Source organism: Cupressus sempervirens, chromosome 11 (genome assembly GCF_028749045.1).
Source record: "Cupressus sempervirens isolate cs-2001-9-10 chromosome 11, ASM2874904v1, whole genome shotgun sequence".
Classification (NCBI taxonomy): domain Eukaryota; kingdom Viridiplantae; phylum Streptophyta; class Pinopsida; order Cupressales; family Cupressaceae; genus Cupressus; species Cupressus sempervirens.
This window is the reverse complement of record NC_143128.1, coordinates 109,526,991-109,544,528: the sequence shown is the minus strand read 5'-3', so window position 1 is coordinate 109,544,528 and position 17,538 is coordinate 109,526,991. Positions and strand designations below refer to the sequence as shown.

Genomic DNA, 17,538 nt, shown 5'->3' with positions numbered 1-17,538 from the left:
TCAAAACAGGCTCAAATCTATTTTATTTCATGCAACATACCCATGTGATAGATTTTACTTTATATGGAAAAATGGTAGTTGTGATAATATATTTATTGACGGAATTGAAAATGTTACCAAGTAAGAAGGCAACAACATAGCCTTCAAGGCTGCTTCACTGTATATGTTGTACATGTTTACTCTTCCACAGATTCATCACTTCCCTTACCTCACCATGATTACTTATGTAAAGGAATACTAATTGCTTATTAATGTTTGCCAAACATTAGGGTTATTATATTGCATATTAGTTTGACAGGAAAAATGGTAATTAGTTTCTCATTGTTTTCCCCCATCTTAATATTTTAGTAGATAAGAATATAAACTGAAAGAACCATCTCTTTAATACACTGTGTTAGTAAATTACATTTGTATGATATATTTTAGTGAAAAATGACGATTTGTTTGATTTTTCTTTGTGGGCAGGTTGTTGAATTTCAGGTGAGATTGCATTGCAAGGGTTGTGAGAGAACTGTTCGTAAAGCCCTCTGTAAACTGAAAGGCACAACTCTAATCCAAAATTTCTATGCTTTTCTTTTGATTCAAACTTTAGCTAATAATTCTATCATAAAACTCTGTAGGTGTGCAAACTGTGGACATAGAGATGAGCATGCACAAGATAACAGTTGTTGGGTGTGTAGATCAGAAGATGGTGCTCAAGACTGTGAGAAAAATAGGAAGAAGAGAAGAGTTATGGCCATTGAATCCTTATCAGCCTGGTCACATCACCACTAAGCAGATGAAGATGAAATTTCAAATAGATGCACTCTCATGTAAGTCGGAGCAAAACCCAAAAAAGTAACTCAAACCCAATTTTATGTTTCATCCTAACCAATGTTGATAAAATGTGCTCATGGATAATCTTGTTGCAGCTTTATGTTAAGGTCACTTGCTAGATCTTTTCACCTTCCAAAGAAGAAAATAATCAAAGGTTCTTGGTCGGGTGCTGACTTGGCAAGCCCACTTAGTGAGTCAACTTGGGGATTGTACTTGAACAGTCGACTTGGTGAGCCGACCAAGTGAGCTGACATGGTGAGTGGGCTTAGAGAAGCAACTTGGCAAGCACACATAATGAGCCAACTTGCTGAGGCAAGGTGGTAAAACCACTGGGTGAGCCAACTTGGTTAGCTGACTTAAAGGGTTGACTCGTTGAGGTGACTGGGTGGGGGTGACTTGGTGAGTGAACATAAAGAGTTGACTTGGTGAGCATACTTGAATTGTTGACTTGGCGAGATGACTAGGGGAGTCATCCTGGCGAGCTGACATGGCGAGTTGACTTAAAGTGGCAAGTTGGTGGGGTAAGTGGGGTTGACTTGGTGAGTTGACTTGGAGAGTTGGCCTAGGTGGCAAACTTGGTGAGTGAACTTAGAGAGTCAACTTGGTGAGTGTACTTCAATTGTCAGCTTGGCGAGCTAACTTGGGGAGCCAGCCTGACAATCTGACATGGTAAGTGGGCTTAAAGTGGCAACTTGGTGGGGCAAGTTGGCAAGTTGACTTAGTGAGGCCACTTAGAGATGCGACATGGTGAGCTGACTTAGTGAGCAAGCTCGATTAGCAGACCTAAAGACTAACCTTGATGAGGCACTTTGGTGGGGTGACTTGATGACTGAACTCAAAGAGTCAACTTGGCGAGTATACTTGAACAGTCAACTTGGTGGGGCAAGTTGGCAAGCTGACTTAGCGAGTCCACTTGGTGAGGCAAGATGGTGAGTCAACTTGATGCGGCGACTTGGCAAGCTAATTTGGTGAGCGAACTTAAATACTAACCTTGATGAGGCACTTTGGTGGGGTGACTTGATGCGCGAACTTAATGAGCCAACTTTGTGAGCGTACTCGAATAGTCAACTTGGTGACATGACTTGGTGGGCTGGCTTGGCAATCTGACTTGGCATGTGTACTTGAACAATAGACTTGGTGAGCTGACTGAAAGAGTCAACTCATTGAGGTGACTAGGTGGGAGTGACTTGGTGAGCTGACCTGGAGAGTTGACTTATGGGATGGGCTTGGTGAGCAAACTTAAAGAGTCAACTTGGTGAGCGCACTTGAACTGGTGACTTGGCGAGCAGACTTGGGGACTTGGTGGGACATGTGGGCAAGCCGACTTGGTGAGGCGACTTGACGAGCTGACTTGGTGAGAGGATTTAAGGATTGACCTTGATGAGGCACTTTGGTGGGGTGACTTGATGAACAAACTCTTAGTCAACTTGGTGAGTGCACTTGAACAGTTGACTTGGTGAGCATACTTCAATTGTCAGCTTGGCGAGCTGACTTGGGGAGTCAACCTGGTGATCTAACATGGTGAGTAGGCTTAAAGTGGCAACTTGGTGGGACAAGTTGGCAAGCCAACTTAGCCAAGCCACTTAAAGATGCGACATGGTGAGCTAACTTGGTGAGCAAGCTCGATGAGTGGACCTAAAGACTGACCTTGATGAGCCACTTTGGTGGGGTGACTTGATGACCGAACTCAAAGAGTCAACTTGGTGAGCATACTTGAATAGTCAACTTGGTGGGGCAAGTTAGTGAATTGACTTAGCGAGTCCACTTGGTGAGGCGAGATGGTGAGTCGACTTGGTGCGGCGACTTGGCGAGCTGACTTGGTGAGAAAACTTAAAGAATAACCTTGATGAGTCACTTTGGTGGGGTGACTTGATGAGTGAACTTAAAGAGTCAACTTTGTGAGTGTACTCAAACAGTCGACTTGGTGACATGACTTGGTGGGATGGCTTGGCAATCCAACTTGGCATGCGTACTTGAACAGTAGACTTGGTGAGCTGACTGAAAGAGTCAACTCATTGAGGTGACTAGGTGGGAGTGACTTGGCAAGCTGACCTAGAGAGTTGACTTAGGGGATGGGCTTGGTGAGAAAACTTAAAGAGTTGACTTGGTGAGCGCACTTGAATTGGCAGCTTGGCAAGTGGACTTGGGGACTTGGTGGGACATGCGGGCGAGCCGACTTGGTGAGGCAACTTGGTGAGAAGATTTAAGGACTGACCTTGATGAGGCACTTTGGTGGGGCAACTTGATGAACGAACTCTGAGTCAACTTGGCGAGCGCACTTGAACAGTCGACTTGGTGAGCATACTTCAATTGTTAGCTTGGCGAGCTAACTTGGGGAGTTGACCTGGTGATCTAACATGGTGAGTGGGCTTAAAGTGGCAACTTCATGGGGCAAGTTGGCAAGCCGACTTAGCAAGGCCACTTAGAGACGTGACATGGCGAGTTGACTTAGTGAGCAAGCTCGATGAGCGGACCTAAAGACTGACCTTAATGAGGCACTTTGGTGGGGTGACTTGATGACAAAACTCAAAGAGTCAACTTGGCAAGCATACTTGCACTAGTACATTTGGGTTCATTTTTTGACCTTTATTGGTTGAATTTTTGACCCAATTTTTGACCAAATTTGACCAACCCATTGGTCAAAATTTTTTTGCTTGAAATTTCAACCAACTCACTGGTACATGATTTGTCTCAATCATATAACTAATTATATATTTTTCATATTAGTTATTGTCAGTGTTTTTCAAGCATTCTATAAAATAGTTCACATGCCTTGTGTATGATATGACATTTTACATGCATCCTGCACACTCTCTCATCCAGCTAATGATGGATTATGCAGAGTGATCTAAAACAATGATGCTAAAAAACACACAGTCAAATCCAAAATGAACTTGCACTACAAATGGATTGTGGAAATTTGATATTGGTAAAATTTCATGCATGTCTACCAGGAAAATCACAACTTAAACATATATTTGTCCTGGTAGACATGCATGCAAAATTAACAATATTAGATTTTCACAATCCATTTGTAGTGCAAGTTCATTTTGGATTTGATTGTGTGGTTTTTTTAGAATCGTGGTTTTAGATCACTCTGCATAATCCATCATCAGAAGGATAAGAGAGTGTAGGATGCATGTAAAATGTCATATCATAGGCAAGACATGTGAACTATTTTATAGAATGCCTGAAAAAAATTTACACCTAGTTGTTGGTGGAAATTTCCACCAACACCTAAATTTGTTTCTACCTTTGTTGGTCAAAATTTCCACCAATGCCTAAATTTTTTTCTACCTTTGTTGGTCAAAATTTCCACCTTCATTGGTGGAAATTTCTACCAATGCCTAAATTTTTTTCTACCTTTGTTGGTCGAAATTTCCACCTTCATTGGTGGAAATTTCCACCAACACTTAATTTTTTTCTACCTTTGTTGGTCAAAATTTCCACCAATGCCTAAATTTTTTTCTACCTTTGTTGGTCAAAATTTCCACCTTCATTGGTTGAAATTTCCACCAATGCCTAAATATTTTGTCTACCTTTGTTGGTCAAAATTTCCACCAATGCACAAATTTTTTTCTACCTTTGTTGGTCAAAATTAAGACCTTCATTGGTCAAAATTTCAACCAATTCTTGTATGAAGCAAGGCAATGGCTTTTGTGGGTTTTTGACCAATTCTTGAAATTTCAACCAGAAAAATATTGACCAATGAGTTGGTCAAATTTGGTTGAAATTTGGTCGAAAGTTGGGTCAAAAATTTGACCAATAAAGGTCAAAAAATGAACCCAAATGAACTAGTGTGTAAAAAGTTATGAATTTTATCCATGCTTGTAGTTACAGAATAGCTATGCAGAGTATGCTAGAGTTAATGACTCTTTTATAATGAGGATTTGTAGGGAACTACAAGGATACCTAGAGAGGAGGTTTAGCCCAAAAGCAATGGCGGCCATCAGTCAGTTTGGTAGCTACTTTATTCAGTTCTCATCCTTCTCATATTTGCATCTTGTAGCCTTCAACGGATTTCCTCTAAAGTTTCCAAGATACCCAAGTGACATGATCATACTCATAGAGATTGTGAGACAAGCTATCTAAGTAAATGTGCTAACTGCCAACTTAAGGAAGAAGGGGTATGAGTTCCCCATAAAGGCCAAGGCTTACAATTGTGATTCTTGGTCAGATACCAAAAACATGCTCAAAGCATTCGAGAATAAGTACAAATTGGAGGAATATGAGGTTACGAGGTTCATGTTCGACCCAAATGGATATGCATGAGAGGTGCTTCAAATCGGGAGTGTGATCAAACATGTCACCACTCTAGATGATTATAGGGTAGATTGCAGGGATGAGTTGGAGAGTCAAGTTTGTGCTTTTGCCAGGCTCATGGTAGAACAAATGAAGACATATTGCATTGATCTTAAATTAGAAGGATTGGAGGATGATGGTGAAAATATGTACGATTTCTGGAAAAGGTCAACAAATGAAATTTATAGGCTAAAGCAAGGAAGAAATGGATTGTTTTATGGATAAATCATCCCTACATTGTAGTATTCTACCATGGGAGTTATTCAAAATTCATTATAAGGGTCAAAATAGCATCTTGTAAAAAACTCAGAAGTAGCTTCTCCACAATAGGTTTTTGACCCAGGAAGTTAGATTTCTGACAAAGGCATTTGGTAAAGTGAAAATAAGAGCAAAGGTAGAAAAATAGAAGTTGTCTTCTCCTTAGGGGGTTTTCAACCTTGGAGAGCAATTTTCCACATCTAGTGAAAGATCACTTCTGCAAGCATGTTGGGCTCATAGATCAATCATACGATGCTTTAAAAAGATAATGGATGCTAGTTAATCACATTTGGGAGGGTATCTTGAGCAGAATCTGGCTGAGTAGATTTTTGGCTACGGAGTACTCCATTCTTAATTTTCTACAACTTGGTGAAAAATGGGAAAGTAAGTCTATAATAAAGGAAAGTTACCATTGGGCTAATGGAAATAGTGAAAAGAGATGAGAAAATCTGTTACAAACCTCTGCATTTACTAATCTAATGGATTTATCCTTTAATGCAATCATGTGGCGCGGATCTTGAAGATTAATGGGTGGATTCAGATTTCTATATAGAGATGAACATAACGGATTTTCAAACTACCGCTTTCTTATTTGAACTATTATGTTGTTGAATTGAATAGTGATTTCAGAATTCTCACAATTGTAAAGCTCTACTCTCTATGTTATTTCCACTTTTAAGATTTTCAATTCATCTCTATCTTTGTTAAGATGGCAACAAGATTCACTAGATTTGAAGACTGAATGGGATTAAGTCAACATTGTAGAATGTTACAAATACCTCACTTCATTTCTTCGATATGCAAGATTTCCAAAGAAGGTTAAGGACGGAGCCAATCCACCTAATAATAGAGAAACTCTGAGGAAGCAGGCTAGTGGAAGTAGCTAGGTTTCCAGTGGCAATTCAAGCTCCTGAGATGATCGTTGAATGTATTAACCATTACAATTTGGATGCTAAATGGATCTTGTTGCCAGATCTTATAGTTTTGATCTCAATTGACTAGTAAATTGTAGTCAATTTCCTCTAGATCCCAGAACGAGAAGAATTTTCCAAATTGACCATAAGAGGAGCCATGTTTGAATTCTCCTTGAAGAAGATTGTGTGGCAGAAGGAAACTATGAGATCCTAGTTCCAAAAGCCACCAGGAGGTAAGAGTAAGGTTCCTAAAACACTTTTTGGCACCGATCTTAAGCCCAAAATCATGGACATTCTAGTTCTTTTGCATCGGTTGAAAGGTGAGGTAGAAGCACTGAATTTCATAGAACAATATTTCTTTTTAGTGCAAGTCATCTGTTCAGACACACATTATATTTATTGGGCATATGAGGTAAGTGAACATCTATCCAGAGCTCTTAGTGCTGCAAAGTTCTACAATACCTTCAGCATGTCTTCTTTCCTAATTTATATGTGGGCTTCTCTACAATTGTGGCTGGGCCTTCCCAGAATAGAAGATTTTCCTAATGATGTAAAAAGTTATGAATTTTATCCATGCTTGCAGTTACATAATAGCTTTGCAGAGTATGTCAGTGTTAATGACTCTTTTAGACCAAGGATTTGTAGGGAACTACAAGGATGCTCGGAGAGGAGGTTTATCCCAGAAGCAATGGCACCCATCAGTCAGCTTGGTAGCTACTTTATTAAATTATCATCCTTCTTGTATTTCCATCTTGCAGCCTTCGACGAATTTCCTTTGAAGCTGCCAAGATACCCAAGCAACATGATCATGCTCATAGAGATCATGAGACAAGCTATCTAAGTAAATGTGCTAAGCCCTAGCTTAAAGAAGAAGGGGTATGAGCTCCCCATAAAGGTCAGGGCTTACAATTGTGATTCTCGATCTGATGCCAAAAACATGTTCAAAGCATTCAAGAATAAGTAAAAATTGGAGGAATATGAGGTTGTGAGGTCAATGTTCAACCCAAATGGATATGGAAGAGAGGTGCTTCAAATCAGAAGTGTGATCAAACATGTCAACACTTTGGAGGATTATTGGGCAGATTGTAGGGATGAGTTGGAGAGGCTTTTTCTAGGCTCACGGTGGAAAAAATAAAGACATATGGCATTGATCTCAATGTAGAAGAATTGGAGGATGATGGTCAAAATATGTACAGCAATACATATTTGACTAAATTAAGAGGAGTTCCTATCAGTTTCGAGCCATATGTGCATGTGGAAGAAAATCTCGATATCATGATGACTAGGATAATCAAGAGGGCTAGGAAATGGGTTGAGTGGACAACTAGAAAGAGCCAGAGTAAGGGTTCAACCACCCAAGCTTCTCCAGCATCTCCAACACCTACTCCATCTCAGAGTGCTAAAGTGGGAGTGACCATAGCTTCCACCCAAGGACCAGCTCAAACTATAGGTAGAGGTGATCAACCCCCAGACAAGAATATCCCTATAGCCCAGACATGCCATGATGGTTCCTTGTCTGTCATAGGAACCTAGACTGGTGCTGAAGAGAAGAAGGTGAAAGAACCAAAGGACAGTACAACTACCCCAGTACCTTCCCCACATACTACTCCCATTCCATCTCTTCACACCAAACCCTACCTTCTCTGTATACCACTCCAATCCTATCTCCCAATCATAGCCTTGTGCCATCAACAAGTGCTTCACTTTTAAGGCCAGGCAGTGCCCCTATACAGATAGTAGACTTAGGGGATGGAAAAAGTAGCAGTAATGAGTCAACTGAATCAAATGAAGAGGCAAAGAAGACTTTGGAGATGGAGAAGGGCTAAACCTCTTCCAAACTCATCTCAAAGGACTCAAAGAATCCTTTCTCTTCAACTGTTATAAGCAAAACTCTAGTAAAGAAGAAAATGTTCATCATTGAATCACTCTGATCAGCTTTGAAAGTGATAGGAACTGATTCTTGGTTAGAAGATACTTTGGAAAGGAAAAGAAAGAAAAAGGATGAAAGTTTTTCTGTGAAAGACACTATATTCCTTGTGGTTCGTTATAGGACTGCATTGGCCAAGGTTAAGAAGCAGAATACTTTGTCAATACTTGGGAAAGATCTAAAAATAGGGCACTTGACAATGGAAATAGCTAATCCAAACAAAGGAGGGAGAATTGAAGATATGATGCCTAATGATTTTATTCTACATTTGATTGATCTTGGAGAAGCCAGGCATGATACAAAGGTTGGCTTGTGGAGATTGAGTAATGAAGTGATAGAAGGACAATTGGAGAGTCTCAAATTGTCAAAGATAAAGATGAAAGTAGAGATAGAAGAATTCACCAAATTTATTAGGTAGCTAGTCACTCCACTAGCAACTATTTTTGGTATGTCTGTGACTTAGACTCCTAGTGTAGTTGAAGTGCAAGTTCTCATTTCCCAGCTCTAGGAAGATAGGCATTATGGCCAGATTGGTAGAGAATGGATTGAGAGACTCAAATCAAAAGGGATTTCTCTCATAGATCAAATTGGAAATGTTATCCTTGGACTAGAAATAGAAAAGGATAACATATTGTCTAACAGTAATACTCTGGCTAGACAAAGAGTCAGGTGTGATGAATGCATCTCCCTTTTAAAGATGACCATCTAGATGAAAGCAAAAGAAGCAGTCGAAGCCAAGATTCTAAAGAAAGGAAATGAACCTTTGTTTGAATGGCTCCAAAGTATGCAGTTCAAACTAGAAATGATCTAGGAAGCTGAGAAGGGACTCAAGGAAATGGAGGGTAAAATAAAGAATGCTCAAGATAGAGGATTTGAGCTTATGAGGGGGCTACACACTGATTCTTAAACTAGTGGTCAAGGAAAGGATCTCATTAGAGTGGAAGTAATGAAAAATAACTTCTCTAATTTTTTGGATAATCTATCTGCAGTGGCTTCCAGTAGCTAGAACAAAACTATAGAACTCTAGACACTCAGTGGATGGATACATGTGGCCACAGAGGAGTTATCAGATTAGTTGAATGTTGTAAAGGAGTTGGCAAGGGAACATGCAAAATGGCTTTTAAGATTCACTAATATACATGTTCCAAACTATGAAGAGCTGATCCCAATAATGGTTGCTGCTAAGTCACGTAGAGAGAAAATAGAAAAGGGGAAGAAGTCTAAATGATTCATATTAATTCCTTCATAATTTTGTAATACAACAAACTGGCATCTTGTTATTTTTCATTTTCACAAGTTGAACCGATTAAGCTTCCATTATAATGGTCATCTCAAAAACTCTATATGTATGAGTTGAAAAGATTAATGAAAGGTCAAAAAATTTTGGGTGTGAAGTACTTCTTGTTGTAAAGATAATCGTATAGTATTTTATATCAAACATTTTCTATTCCAGTGAGTATTGTATTTTTTTTACATTTTCTCTTTTTTTTGAATTGAAACAAGGGAAGAACGGACTTTTACCTCCCCTATTTTGAGGTAATAGATGAATGTGATAATTTTGTCATAGTTCATTCAAAGAGGAAATCCTTCCAGCATTTCCAGTTTATTAGTCATATTTCATATTTGAATTAACGTAGTTTTGTATCAATTAATTATACATGGATGAAATTTATGGATTCATAAGATGTGCGGATGCATAAATCTATTTCAGTGATAAGAAACTTCAATCTGCCTGAGTTGGATTTTATTTAGGTCTAGCTCGGTTATCCCTCTACTGTTCTTGGGTTAAGAACATACGCCAAAGTAGTTTAGAAAGAAAACAAAATTTCATTTCAAATCTATTCCAAGGAGTTGTACCTACCAATTCAGAGGAAAGCTTAAATATCCATAAGGAGATTTCCAACTGTTTGTAATTAGATGTTGTTCCAAATTGGGCATTAAAGAGTAATAATCTGAAAGAACAAATCTATTTAACAACAATGATATAATATTTGGAAGAAAAGATGCACTATGCAAAGACTTTGCTGATCAAATGAAACATGAATTTGAGATGTCTATGTTTGGAGAATCAAATTCTTTGTTGGATTGTAAGTACATGAATTGAAACATGGCACATTTTTGACCCTATCAAAATATATCAAGGAGATACTCAAGACATTTGCTTTAGAAGATTCAAAACTAGTCAGTACACCAATGGTAACAGTACATAAGTTATCCAAGAAAGATGAATCAACTAAAGTAAATCAGACAATGTATAGATCAATGATTGGAAAGTTGCAGTATGTTGTGCATAGTAGACCAAACATTGCATTAGTTGTTGGAGTAGTGGCAAGATTTTCTACAAACTCAAGAGAAAATCATCTTATGGCAGTAAAAAGAATAATGAGATACCTAAAAGGAACTGATGACTTTGGATTATACTATAAGAGGACTAAAATGTTTGAATTGAGAGCCTACACTGATGTAGATTAGGGAGGTAATATAGATGATAGAAAAAGCAACAATGAAGGAGCACTTTTCTTTGGTAAAAGATTGGTCACTTGGACTAGCAAAAAGTACAAAGTTGTACCTCACAGTCCATAGTAGAAGCTAAGTATGTTTTTTGTTGCTGTCAACTGCACCAATATTGTATAGATCAAACATCTATTGCAAGGTATGAAGGAAGAGATGACTAAACCTATGATACTCTATTGTGATAACACAAGTGCCATCAACATATCAAAGAATCCTATGATGCATGCCAAAATAAAGTACATTGCAATTAAGTATCACTATGTAAGAGAATTGGTGGAAGACAAGAAAGTGAAGATGGAATATGTCAAATCAAAGGAAAAAATTGCTAACATCTTCACAATAGCATTACCTAAAGATACATTTGAATATCTTAGAGGTAAGTTAGGGGTGATACCCCTATTCAAGGTTGTTTGAGTAGCAATCATATTGCCCTGCATCAAATGAGTTGATTGCTAAAACATTATAAATTGATGTAGAGGATACTTACTTTAGGATTTTGCTTAAAGTAATTAAAGTGCTGAAATTCCAAATCAGTCATAAGCAAGGTGATAGAGGGAGAAATTGGAGTGCTTGCAAATACTACACCTGCATGATAAGATCCTCAAATAGTATGTCTTTGGCATTGTTGTCAAAGAGGGAGAAGTAGCTAAACTAATCAAATGAGGGAGATGATACCAAAATAGTAGAAATTGATCAATGCATGTAGAGGGAGAAATAATGTGTCGAGGGAGAAGTAGAAAATTTAAAGGATCAAAATATAGAGGAAGAAATAGTAGAACAACAGCAGAAAGGAAGGACAAAGGAAATAGTAGGTAAGAGGGAGAAGCAAAAGCAAAGAAAATAGTGCAGACAAGAATCAATCAGAGAGAGAACAAAACAAAAAGGAGAAGAAAGTGTATCATTAAAAGAGATATCCCTAATACTTTGAAAGAGGGAGTTACTTACAGAATTTAGAGGGAGTCACAAGATAGTTCAAAGTTGCTAATAGAATGAATAGTTTTGATAAAGTTTTCTTTTTTTGGCATTTGATTACTATTTTAACCTAGTTAGCATTTTGATAACTTGGTTGATCAATTTGGTTTGCCATCAAAGCCAAAGAGGAAGATTGTTGAAATCTAATTGAAAAGATCATCATGGAAAAGAGGGAGATTGTTTGCAAAAGAGGGAGATTGTTGATAAAGAATGTTTTCAATCATTGTTTTGTCACTGATATCAAACCTTCTATTTTTTGGAATGACAATTGCTTATATGATCTAAGTACTATCACTTAGTTGATTGATGAAGAGGATTGTTGATTGATGAAGAGGATTTAATCAGTAAGATCTAACAAAAGCACCTAAGGGAAAGATTGAGTTATGGTTTTGTAATGAAGTACAAGGATTAGTTAAGACAATGATAAAATGGTGTATTGATAATATACTTTAAGATACAGAGGTTGGCTACACTTAGAAACTCTAGAAGAATAAGTTGTAACAAAGTTGTCTGCAAAGTTTGACTAAGTTCATTGGTGGGTGTCGAGCAAGCTAGTTCGTGTTGAGCAAATTATCAATAAGTGCCAAGAAAATGCAAAATCTAGTGTGTGCTAAGTGAAACAGAAGGAGCCGAGCAACTTCAAGTGCTGAGAAAGTAATAGGTGTTGAACATCAATAAAATTTAGTTGATGTCGAGTGAATCCACAGTAGGTGTCGAGCATTAGTAAAACATAGTTGGTATCGAGTAACACAGTATGTGCTAAGCATTAGAATTTCAATAGTTTCGAGTTGCTCCATTATTTAAAAAGTCAAATATTCACTAGATTTGAGTTGACAAGTTTGTTACCTTGAATTTTGTGAACTAGATGGAGGATAAAGATGATGAGATGGTGGCACAGAGTTTTAGATAAACCATTTTTGGGTGAATATAGATGGATTCTTCATGATGTTTCTAGAAGAAAATAAGATATGAGGTAGATTCATTGAATCTTACCTAATCCATTTGAGCCAAAATTAAGAGCAGAAAGATTAGATTAGGAAAAGTATTCTAGACTTCTATTTAAGGAGTTACAATTCAAGAAGTGAAAGTTGTTGAGTGGTTGGTTGGATGTCAAGGTGAAGACATTCAGAGGAAGGAATAGAGTACATAGACTCTACTTCAATAGGTGACCACAGAGGAGATTTCACTGGTACATTGAGAATGGGGACTCAAGGAGACAAATCTTGAAAGGAGGACAAGCTGTCAGAGCTACAAGGACTGAAAGGTAGGCAAAATTGTGAAGCTAAATTGAGATCTAAAATCTACAAGTTATCTTGTGAGTTGTATTAGATCAAAAGCCCTTATTGTTACTCTCTAACAATTGTAACAGCTAGGGTAAAATCCTATGGACTTAGGTTCGTTTAATAGCCATTTGTAAATCCTTTAATAGGGTGGAATTCCAAGTGAAAGTTATAAATTCCTTTAACCAGGCCCACTTCTAATAAGGTGGTTAAATCCTTTAACCAGGTCACATTTAACAGTGTGTTGTAGCCTTTAACATGGAAAGCCTTTCACAGGGCATCACTTCGGAAGAGTGAGAATTGAGTAGCTTGTTATTGGTGGTTTTTTCAAATTGGGTTTCAACATAAATCACTATGTTATGTGTTGATCTTTCATGTTTTATTCCTGCATGTTGATTTTCACTAACTTGCTAAGTAGAATGTTTAGCTTGGATGAATGATTAGTTAAATGGGCTCACTATACTTGGTGAAAAAAATTTATTAGGATATTTGGACCTTGAATAACTGATTCACCTCACTCTCAATTATTCTAAAGAATTTCTAACATGCAATTGTGAAGCATTGTGGGTGTCATTGCTACCCCAATTTTACCTTCTCCTTGGAGGATTTTTGGGTCCAAATATTATGTCTAAGAATTATGGTGTTGCTACTTTATTTCTTTATGTTCCATGCATGAAAATAGATTAATCTATAAAGTGGGATTAAGAGAAATAAGTTTTAAGTGGTTCTTGATTCAAACCCCCTTGCCCCTCTCAATCACTCGGTCGTCATTACATTTCTAACATAATAAACACCTAAAACTATCCTCATAAAGCTAATTGACTAAATGAATATTTATTTTTTATCTAATTATTTGAATATCATTCTCATTTATTATTTAAATAAGTATATTATGTTTATTTGTCTAGTTCAATATGCCTTTTCTATCCTAAATTAAATAATTTGTCACTTATATAATTACATATTTTCATCTATTTTTGCAATAAATACCTCAATTTATTTTATAAACTCTTAAAACCTCTTCTTTTCCATCCCACCAATCCCCTCCACTCACATGGATCAACTCCAAAAAAATTAGCTTGTGACAAGTGTCACTAGTCTCTTCATTTGATTTTTTCTTCTAAAGTTAATATCCTCTACCTACCACTCCTAATACCTCTTAATTGCAATCACTCATTCCCTATTGCCTCTTAATCTCCTCCGCATTCTTATTCTCTCTCCTTATCCTTTCTTACTTGTCAAACATATTCACTCTCATAGAACCTCTCAATCTTTTCCTTTGATTTTCATGAGAGTTTTATAAAAGAAATTTTCTCCTTACATTTTAATACCTTATGCTTTTTTTGAATTGATAAATTGGAGAATTTATGCCATTGTATCTTTTTGATCTTTTGTTCCCCATATCTACCTTATCACCATTATCATTTTCATACCACTATAACATCATTATCATAATCTTTCATCAATCAACCATGGCTATTCTCTCATATCCTCTTGTGCTTGCACCAAAAAAACCAAGGATACCCAAATTTATTATACAAAAGATATCTTTAAGATTGAAGGATAATGGAACCAAGCATTTTATTTTGATAAATGTGTTTTGTTTGTTTTGTTTATTCTTGAATTATTCCACTGATATGGTGATTGAATAGTTTTATGGATCCTTTATTATGATTAAGCTAGATTAGGGTGAGAAAAATACAATGTTTCATCATCACCATTTTGGCATTATGTGAAGCATCCCTTTTACTAATCATTTTTTTCTTGTTTAATTTTTTTTTTGAATTTTCAAGTTCAAAATCACTAGCCATAAGAACTATGCAGTTTCTATAATATTGCTATCAAGATTCATTGTGAGTTTTTTAAAGTCAAACTTATTGAACCTTGTTTCATGAATAGTGGTTCATATGATCTTTTCTCTCATGAGAATGAATGGAATGTACTTAGTGCTCATTTTATGTAGGTGATACTCATAAAGTTAAGGCATTGGGATTTTTTGGAAGGTCACCCATCTTAGTACTAGTCCAACTTGAGTGGGCTTAACTACAAAGTTTCCTTCATGGTTAAACCCACTCTTGTTACATCCCCATTTGTGAAACCTTCAACAAGTGTTTTTCCTTATGATAATTTCCTTATAAAGGCCCTTAAACTCATCAATTGATAAATAGGAGATATTTTCCATAGCAAGTCAAATTGTGATATTGATATCAAGATTTAACTATGTAGTTTTTTTAATCAAACTCATTGACCCATTTTTCATGGGTAGTGGTTCATGTGAACTAAGATATCATTACAATTAATGGAATACTTAGCACTCATTACATTTCTAGGTGATTCTCGCAAAGGTGAAACATCGAGACTCCTGGGAGGTCACCCATCCCAGTACTACTCCACCTTGAGTGTACTTAACTATGAAGTTTCCTTCATGGTCAAACCCACTCTAATTGCAACCATAGTTTTAAAATCTTCATCAAGTGTTTTACTTTATGAACCTCATGTGCATTTATTATCGAGTCTTTCATTTTTGTTCTGTATTTCACTACTTTTTGACTTTTTGTACTTCTTTACTTATTCTATACATTTATAGCCTAAATTGGTGGTTTTTTATAGATTTCTTATTGTTCTAATTTATATTACTATGTATGTCTATTGTATTCCTTCACTATTTCATAGTATCTCTAAACATTTTCTCATTAGTTGCTATTTTTATAGGGTTTCACTTATCCTATGCTTGTGTTTCACCAATTTTGCACATATCTACACATTTGAGTTGTATTTCTATGCTTTTTATTATCAAATATAATTAATTTATTCATATTTATCTTATTTGAGGCATCCCTAATGAACTATTAAGTAGTGTAGCTTGTTCTCATTAGTTAGAGGATTGGAAAAGAACTACTAATGTTCTATATTTACAAATTTGATTTGGGTTTTAATTGATTATCTCATATTTCATTTCCAATGGTGAACATGAACTTACGAACTTGTTTTAGATTAGGTTACATTTAGTTATGGTGCTTAAAAAGAACTCAAGTGTTTGATGTGTTTGGAGAGCTTATACATATTGTGTTACTTGAAAATCACAAGATATTGTGTGAGTATCCTCTTCCATTACCTTACAATGCATCTTTTTTGTAAGATAAAGTGTACCTATCTTCTTCTTTCTTAATGGGTATTGCCTTGGTGTGAGAAGAGGTACTCACCAAAAGGAAATGACCCAAAAATAAAATTGTTTCTTTAGTTTGTTACATAAATTGGTCCAATTAGATACACAATCATGTTAGATGGATCAAACTAATTTATTCCTATTATGAACAAAATCTAAGTGACTTGGATAGATCCTTAAGTGGGTAATTTATATATGAATGGGTATGAAGTCCTTAAGTTGTGACTAAAGTCCTAGTTTCGTTTTCTACCTTATTGTGATGCATTTGATGCAAAGGGATTACATCATCCCTTGAAGTTACTCACCAATTGTGTTCTCTTGAATAAGAGAGAGATATCCTTGACTTTGCATAATTTATAATTTACAATTTTCTAGGGAGAGGCTAGTTGTCACTTGAATGGGAGTGCACTATTTCTCATTATCCTCACAGAACAATATTTAAATATAACCTCTCATAAGGATTAAGCTTTAGAGTTAGATATAACATCAAAATTGATAAACAAGTTTTATGTATGTGGGCCAAGTTCTTGTTGCATTAGAATCCAAAGGACCTTAGGAAGAATCACCTTTTCTTCAAGTGGCTTTAGGTTGTGATTAAATTGTAGAAATATACCCTTTTTAGTAGCCTTTGAACATACAAATTTCATTTATTTTACCTTTTATCAGATTTACAAAAATTATGATATTGCTATCATGATTTAACTATGTAGTTCTTGAGTTGAATTCATTGACCCATGTTTCATGAGTAGTGGTTCATATGAACCCATCTATGATAAGAATAAATGGAACACTTAATACTCATTGGATCTAGGTGATGCTCACTAAGGAGAAGCAATAGGACTTCCTTGAAGGTCACCCATCCATGTACTACTACATCTCGAGTATGCTTCACTATGGAGTTGCCTTCATGGTTAAACCCACTCTTCTTGCAGCCCCATTTGATAAACCTTCACCAATTATTGTGCCTTATGAACCATTCATTATAAATCCCCTTAAGCTCATCAATTGATAAGTAAGAGATATTTTCCACATCAAATCAAATTGTGATATTGTTGTCAGGATCTAACAGTGTAGTTCTTGATTCAAATTCATTGACCCATGTTTCATGAGCAGTGGTTCACATGAACCCATCTCTCATGAGAAGAGTGGTTTCAACCATGGAGGAAGCTCTATAGTTAACTATAATCAAGATGGAGTAGTACTAGAAAGGGTGACCTCCTAGAAAGTCTTAGTTCTTCACCTCTATGAGCATCACCTAGATCTAATGGGCATTAAGTATTATATTCATCTCATGAGAGATGGGTTTGTGTGAACCATTACTCATAAAAAAATGGGTACAAATGAATTTGACTCAAGAATTACATAGTTATTTAAATCCTAATAGAAATA

General features: G+C 36.4%; 1 pseudogene; it reads left to right on the top strand.

Moving 5' to 3' along the window:
* Window positions 1-432: 432 nt before the first annotated feature.
* Window positions 433-7,131, top strand: LOC149528467 (uncharacterized; annotated as a pseudogene).
* The last annotated feature ends 10,407 nt before the right edge of the window (window positions 7,132-17,538 follow it).